Consider the following 8,262-nt stretch of genomic DNA (forward strand, 5'->3'; position numbering starts at 1 on the left):
ACTACAACCCCCAACTGCCAAATTAAACCCATATGGGGCCCACTCATATGCACTTCTTGGCAAGTCCAGAGTTGCCATTTCTATCGAGTCTGAGACTGTCCCAATGCTTTTCTACGTATTGCCAAGTACTACAAACGCTGACACGAAGTCACTGCTGGGGCGAACCTTCAAAAAGCAGACTCACTGCAATATTGATTATGAGTCATAGCACATCCACCTAGCGATAGGCAACATGCGCATTGTCACAGCTTTCAGCAAGGGCTGCGTGACACTATCACCGTACGCAAAGCCACCAGTAGAAACATCTGTAGGCAAAACTATGGAGAGGGGTAGTGCACGGCTGCCACTCCCCGACTTCCATAAATCGCAACCCACAGCAGTCAAAGCTAAGGCCCAATAGCCTCGCCTTCAATGGGTGCCTAAACAGTTGCAATCACCGCCTAGGAGTCCATGTCCCTATTCTCATAAGACTTAGAACTCTAAACCTAGGAGGCCAAGGCACAATCTCAGGAAGCGCCGCGTGATCAAGCAAAGATGGGTCCCTAAAGCCCTCTTGCATGCGCAAGGCTACTACGAGGAAAATACATGGCTGTGGATCCCTAAGGCCCCCACGGCCAAATGCACTATTCATACACCACCCTCAAGCTTGATCAACCCACGTCCCATAACACCTCAAAACCCTAAGCTGCAATGCTCTCCATAGCCCCAGCCATCCGACTCATCTACTCTTCAGGCCAAAAAAGTCGCACATGTCCATCGGCCCAAGCAACAGCCACCGTCACAGGAGGCATCATCCGACCCAGTCAATCCGACTCCCCAAAGCAAACCTGAATGCAGCAGTCCATCTGTTGTGGCAGGCCCTAATCCACCCATATTCCAAACAGCCCAACTACAGGCTCAAGGAAACTCCCAACCGTCCATCTTCATTGTAAAAAATGCTTGTTCTATCAAACCTCAACCACATGTCAGCCTTATGCCCTCCTACGAACGAAAATCCTTCCTAGCGCTAGCCGCTGACCTTGCGGAGGACACCAGGGATGACGTGGTGGAATGCATTAAACAACTCGATGCAACCTTCGTGTCGGTAGCCCTTAGATACAACCGCTTAGACTTAGGTCTATTGGAAGAACCCTTTGCAACGGAAGTGCGCAATATGTCTTGCTCTTGGGAGACCTTCGAGTTCGCATTTGCAAAAGCTTCTCGCACCGCTGTTGAGTTGATTCACAGCGAGATCTCCAAAGAGCAAGCCATCAAACAGTGCCTTATCACGTCATACGATCCATGAACCACTTCTGCTATCACTGACCAAGAAATTACAGAGTTATCACACCTCGCTGATACTGGATCACTTTTCTTGAGGTAGTGGTACACTCTTAGGTTGCAATGGGAAGTTGAAGGATGTCGCATAATGACCAACACCGAGCAACGCCGCGCCATCAAAACAATAGAGTATGATCCCATTTACGTCGTGCCCACCTCGTATAGAGTGTTAACCACTCTTCGGGGCCGACCCATGGAAGAACACTTCAAAGGACACCCCTACCTCGATCGCTTGTTGACCGAGGAAGAGCTACACATTGCTAGCTGTGTCGACTCTGGTGACCTCCTCATAGATGTTCTCACATACGTCACACACGTGGGAATTCGACCTTTCGATTTGGACCACGCAGCTCAACTAGAATACAACCCAATTTTCTATACTTGGCTCTTTCACAAGTAACTCCCATCCCAACATGCCAAAAGCCCTTAACCTTTTGACCCTCAATCCTAGGAAGGATTCTTTTCAAGATGGAAGGGGAGGGGGTAAGATGAAATGAATCAGATGAGAAATGAATCAAAGGGGATAAATCAAAGTAAAATTAGCGAAAGGCATAAACAGGTAGTATGAAAAAATGGACGGGGTAGGAAAATGGGCAGGAAAACTTTGAAATAAAGGGCAAAAAGTCCAAGTCTAAAAAGAAAAATCTACATGGCTTCCTAATGAATTCATTCAAAAAGCATAGAGTTTTTCTTTTCCAACAATCAGCGAATTGACATGTGGAAAATACTAATGAAAGCTATGATTTATGGCAGGAGCATAAAATGTCGTAGCAAGACCGCGCCCATCAACTCCCATTCATAGACGAGGAAAGGGAGCAATACCGCATCCATCTAGAGAACCGCGCCTTCAGCCAGCTCGAATTCCGAACCATCCACAACATAGAAGCCGTGGTGGCCAAGGAGGAAGCAGCCAGGAGGGTGGTTGAACAATGCAACCTCAGAAAGTATCTTGAAAAGTTCTTGCAGGAGCCGGACCACCTAAAGTGCGTGGAGTTTCTCAGAACATACAATCTAGACCAAGAATGTGGTATTGTAACAGTGGGCAGAGGAGAAGGTGCAAAGAAGGTACAGGTCCGGTTAGATCCAGCCTTGGTGGAGAAGGCTTTGGGATTGGTACCAAAGACGGAGAGGAAACAAAACAGGGATGTTTATGCCATGCTGAAAATGAAGAAGGAAGAGGTGCTCACAAATGACGGCATAAGCGTCCAGGACATCCCTGACACAGAAGCCAGGATGCAGGCCAAGACGATACATGTGCTTTTCTCCAACTAGCATTACAATTCATTAATGCATCGAATTAGTGTACCGGTGCTGGAGAATGTAGCAGCCCATACCCTAGACGAAGTGGATTGAAACGGGTACGTGAGAAAAATGATTGATCAGGTGGCCAAAGCGTTGGCCCTGGGAAGTGCACCAGCAAGAGGAGAATCTCCGGCCTCTAAAGTTATGGAAATAAAGAAAGCCTCCTCCAAAGCCTCCTTCATCGGGTATGGAGGTGTCTTGACTGCACTCATCTAGGAGGCAGTGAAGGAAGCATAGGAGGCCGAAGAAGGAGAAGGAGAAACGCTAGAGAGGTCGCCTTCTCACCAGGACAAGGATAGGTCCACCAATAGAACTGAGACAGAAGAAGAAGGGGAGGGACAGACTAGCAAAAAGACAACCAGGAAACCCAAGAAGAAGATGATGCAGAGAAAGAAGAAGGATGACGAAGGCAGAAAGAAGGAGAGAGAAGACTTGGAAAGGGCAAAGAAAGAGTCCCTAAAAGAAGTCAAGGAGAGAGAGAGGACGAAGAGACAGGAGTAGGAGAAGGAAAAAGAAGAATTGCAGAAAGCAAAGAAGGCGTCGAAACAAGAAGCAGAAGAGAAGAAAATAAAGGAAAAAGAAGAAAAATGAAAAAAGAAGGAAGAGCAGAGAAAAGTGGAGGAGGAAAGGAAGAGAAAGGCGGATGAGAAAGAAGAAGAGCTGCGAAGGAAGGAGAAAGAGGACCTGGCAGAAGCCACCCGCTGGTCCATCGAGCAATAGAGCCGAGCAGATGAACTGGGAAACCTGAGCCCGCATAGAGAAGAAGGGCCAGGGTCTAGCACACAGGTGCCGAAGTTTGTGCCACCTCCAATCCCTGAGGGCAAGGGCAAGGCCCCGATTCATCAAATTCCTACCCTCCTACTGCCTTCTGTTGAACCCACCTGGCATCACCCCTAGCATCCCGACCAGTGCCAATGTGTCAAACTTCGTGGCGTGGATGCATTACTTCATCAACAAAGAGATGGGCCAGGGACAGAGCACAGAAACCATGGCCACAAGACAAAAGAGGCTAGCTACGGATGCAGAATCCAAGCAAGAGCCCAAAAGGCAGAAGGTAGAAGCCTCAACCTCGCCCATCCACACAACGATGACGCCATCGGCTAATTATGACGAATACGTTGCCGAGCTGCTCTCCCAATTGGAGAAAGCTGAGGAGGAACGCAAGATAGCCGTGGCTGAGTTGGCAACCGAGAAGGAATCAGTGGCCGCCTTCCAGCTAGATAAAATAAGAATGATAGCCATGCAGTAGAGGGAGATCGCAGATCTCAAACAAGAAATGAAGGCTAAGGATGAAAGGAGGAGCACTGGAGACAACACCTCGAAAACGAGACACAGGAACTAGTCAAGATGCAAAGAGAGCACAAGCTCGTAATAGTGTAATATCAGGAGCTCGCTACGAAATCTGCTCAGGTGGATGCGCTTGTGGCCGAGCTGAATGTCAGGGACAAGGAGAAAAAACAAGGCATAAAGGAGCAACAAGAGGAGAACGAGCGCCTGATAGATCAACTAACCTCTGGAAAAGAAGAGCAAGAGAGGCTCGTTAGGGAGTTGGAAGACTATGAGCAGAAACTCATGATGCTAACCCTAAAGCAAGGAGAGAGCTTGGAAGTGATGAACAAAAGAGCAGAGGAGTGGGCTGTGCACAATGAAAAGAGGGTGAAGACACTGGCGCGGCACCTTGCTCTGGCAGAAAAGGAGAAAATCATCGCAGAGAGCAAGGCAGAAGCGGTCCAAGTGGCCTTCAGCACACTCAACAGAAGGCCTTCCTTGACACCATCCTGGATGCCACCCACGCAACGCAAGGAGAGTCATTGGAGGTGACACAGAGAAAGCTCGGCATGGCACAGAGAGCCTTACATGCTGGATTGTAGATGCCACCCTTACCTGCAGAGGTTAGGCTGAGCTTGGATGAGCAACGAAAATATCTATTGCTGGTGGGCCTAACCCCCCAGGAAATCAACGCCCTCGGATTCGAGGAGGAAGCAGCACAGGGAGAATGGCAGGGGGAGGAAGCAGAACTGGAAATCGACAAGAACGATTCAGGGAGGATGTAGTCCCACAACCCCCCTCATCATAGTCTCAAGAGCCACCACAAGAGGACCCATCTGCAGAAAGAAAAGCTGCCTCTAGAGAAAGACGTAGGAACCTAGTAGAAGAAGCCAGGAAATAGCTGAGAGCCAAACTAGCCATGCTACCATCCGCATGATCTCCCCACGGGATTCCACGCAGAACTGGTGTTGTGGGAGATACAAGAACAAGGAAAGGATCCATTCACCTTTAGTTTCCTCCTACCCAATAGTCTGTGGAGGGTCCTGCTGCTCAAGGTGATGGACAAGGTGATCGCGGTCGATGGCCGCTTGGGGCAAAGATGGCTAGAAGAGCGAGAAAAGACCCCGACCTCTTAGGGCACAGAAGCGGCTGACTACTGGCAGAATAAAGTTTTTGAAGTCCCACACACTATACAGGGCTACAAAAGCCAACCCCTGTGGAGGAGGCGAGTATACGACATCATCATGCTCGCTTGGATGGCGTTTTGTAACACCCTGCCATTCTAGCGGAACAACCCTACCTACATGGCATACCCTCAAAGGGTAGGGGTGGATTTTGATGCCAACCTCCACGGGCGGTACGACTTCCCTATTATTTACAACTCCATTGTAGTATCCTTCGAGCATGCCCTTCTCTTTACCACCGAAAGCCTAGATGAGTCTATGACACGATTTCTTACGGATTTCTCCTCATATCCTGACCCCGCTTTTGTAACAACCTGTAATTATCTTAGGTTACTTAGGCTACTCCTTAAGCAGGACCCGACTCCACAAGAGCGCGGCCTACCTCCCCTATTCTTTGACCCTAACGCTATAGACAATTGTGCCATGGCTCGTCTTATGATGAGGGCTAGTCTCCTTCCCTCTTTTTGCCTAGCCCTCCTAGAAGATATGAATGACAGCCAATTCACTAGGTGCAATCACCCTTTCCTCTCCACCGCTTCTCTTCATGTCCGCATGAATCTGAAAGATTACATGCAAAATCGCCAGTTTTTGAGCAATTCTATCCGACCCCCTTCCCCTCCTCATTTCGATGAAGACAATTAGGCCTGGTTATCACTTCCAAAAAAAAAAGATAAGTGCACCACAGCCACCATTGCACCTAGGGCTTTCCCTATCCCCCTCCCCAATTTACACTTAGGGCACATCAAGGGCAGGACTTTCAGAACTGTCATCCTAAGACTTGCACCGCACCTCCAACGATGCACAAACTGGGTCCTCAAGTGTGGGACATTACCAAGGGCTTGCCCAAGGTTAGACCCATCTCCGAGTTCCACTGCCACGGGCACTACGCACTACACGGAGAGGCAGACACACCCCTTAGGGAGTGCACAACTTTTCTTGCAGGTTATGTTTGAGTTTCAAGAAATGGCTACTCCGCTGAAGAGGATCACCCACGGCATCCTTTAATGACCAAAACTTTTTCCATGTGCCGGTGTCCAGCCATCTGCCTGCTGATGGCTACCATGATTGAACCAAGTCAAGATCAATCTGCCATTGGCATAGATCTTGGAACCTCATCTTCCAAAGATGCATGCCCAATGCCTCAAGATCTACGGATCCATTATTGATTCCACAAGCCTGAAGAATTTCAATGCAGAGTTGAAGAGCTTCAATGCAGTACTGAAGACCTTCAACTCAAAGACAAAGATCTTCAAATCAAAGACACAGATTTTCAATGAGAAGACAAACCATATCTTTGTCAAGACAGAGTGTGGGGGGCTTCTCCAGAATAAATCCCTCCAATACCATTCTCCTAAGGGATTGCTTATTGCTTCAAGCATTTTTTATGCTCAAGGGACGACTAGCTACATAACGGATGCCACAACTGTGTGAAAGATGCCGAGCATCTTCATGGAGCCTAAAGCACGCTGGAATCTCTCCTGGCCATCAACACTAAACTCCATCAACTCTCATTCACACAACCACCTTGGAAGTGGTGTCATCCACCCACCAGTTCTGCCTAGCAGCAGACCTAACTAGCCACTACTTCCCATCGTAGTGCCATGGGACTGGCACTTGGCTAGGAGGGGGATAATGTTACCCTGTTTTCCGTACACAGAGGAGCGAAAAATGGAAAAAAGGAAATAGAAAAAAAGGCGCAGGATAAAAGCAGAAAAAGGCACCTTGACCGGTAACCAGACCCTGAAAAATTTAAATGTTCGGGCACGACCCTCAGGAAGTCTCAGTGTCGCCCCGAGGCAACAAAAGAGTAAAAGGCACACCATTAAATATGGAAGCGCTCTCGAATCATTGTAAAAGAGCGCCAGGCTCTCTCCTGTGCAAATTGTACGCATTAGTTGGGAATAGGATGAAATTAGAGTGGTGGGAAATGGGAAAAGGGGCCTAGGCTACTGCCAGCCATGTAAAAAATGGAAAAAGGAGATGACCACCCAAAAGGGATTTAGGGTTTTGTATATAAAGTTGAAAAGTGAATGAGAAGCTCATTCTTTTGGTGTGTGGCAAAAAGAGTCTTCTTCTTCCTCTCTTCTTCTCTCCTTCTTGCTTGTGTGTGCTCTTGAGAGAGGGAGTGTGAGAGTGTGAGGGAGTAAGTGTATGTGGGAGTGAGGGATCAAGAGGGTGAAGCTCTTCACCATCTCCTCTTCTCTTCTTCTCTTCCCTTCTCTTCTCTTCTCTTGCGTGCATGGCTATGGAGGATGGAGCTCAGAAATGGAGGAGCCTTGAGGATGCTTGAGCTAGCATCTAGAATCGTGGAGCTACCAGAGTGCAAGAGAGAGGAGGGTACTCGATCAAGCATCAAGGTAAGCTCACTACACTCGTAGGATCGACGGCGCGTTGTCCTCGCGTTAAGGGTTGAAGGTCTACCACCGGGGCTTTAATGCAGAAGAGGAGTTTAGGATTCAAGGTTCAGAAAGGGAAAATAGATTGGGGTTTAATAAGATCCGGAATTTAGAAATGATTTAGGTATGGAAGAAGAGTTCAAGCTTTTTCACTATGTACTTAGCATACATGAACGGAAGAATTAAGTATATCTTGTTTATATCAAATGCCTCTAGATACATACATCATATCATAAAGGATATTTTCAGATTCTCAATTCAATTCTGAATATCAAATGCAAGATCTAATGGCATTTATTCCAAGTACATAGATGGATTTCAACCCTTTGGAACAAGTATTTTGTTGATAGATTCAAATGCAATCAAGTTTTGGGCCAAAGATACATGAAATGAATTGAAGAAGCATAATTTTAGCTTCAGCCCTGTTTTAAAATAGAAAATTCCAGCCCATAATCAAGCTCAAAATGAGTGCATAAACTCAAGAAGAAGCACTTCTAATTATTAATGAACAATTTCCTAATGAAAAGCAGTCATTTCCATCCATTACAACCACATAAATCCCATGTTTGCTCATAAAAATGGACCATAACAGTGGGCTGCCCTGTTTATGACTGGTTATTTCAGCCCATAACAGCCCGTATGCCTTCAATATCCTCACCCTTTGCTTGCCCCAAAGTCACTCAAGTACTTGGGTACAAGTCGGGCTTCATTGGACCAAGAAGAAGGTAGACAAAATGAGAGAAGTCGTGCATAAGAGCAGGCTGAATACTTTTCTCTCAGATTTCCCTCTT

Source organism: Lygodium microphyllum, chromosome 19, assembly GCF_053477565.2.
Source record: "Lygodium microphyllum isolate KBCC chromosome 19, Lygodium_microphyllum_v1.1.10, whole genome shotgun sequence".
In the NCBI taxonomy this organism is placed as follows: domain Eukaryota; kingdom Viridiplantae; phylum Streptophyta; class Polypodiopsida; order Schizaeales; family Lygodiaceae; genus Lygodium; species Lygodium microphyllum.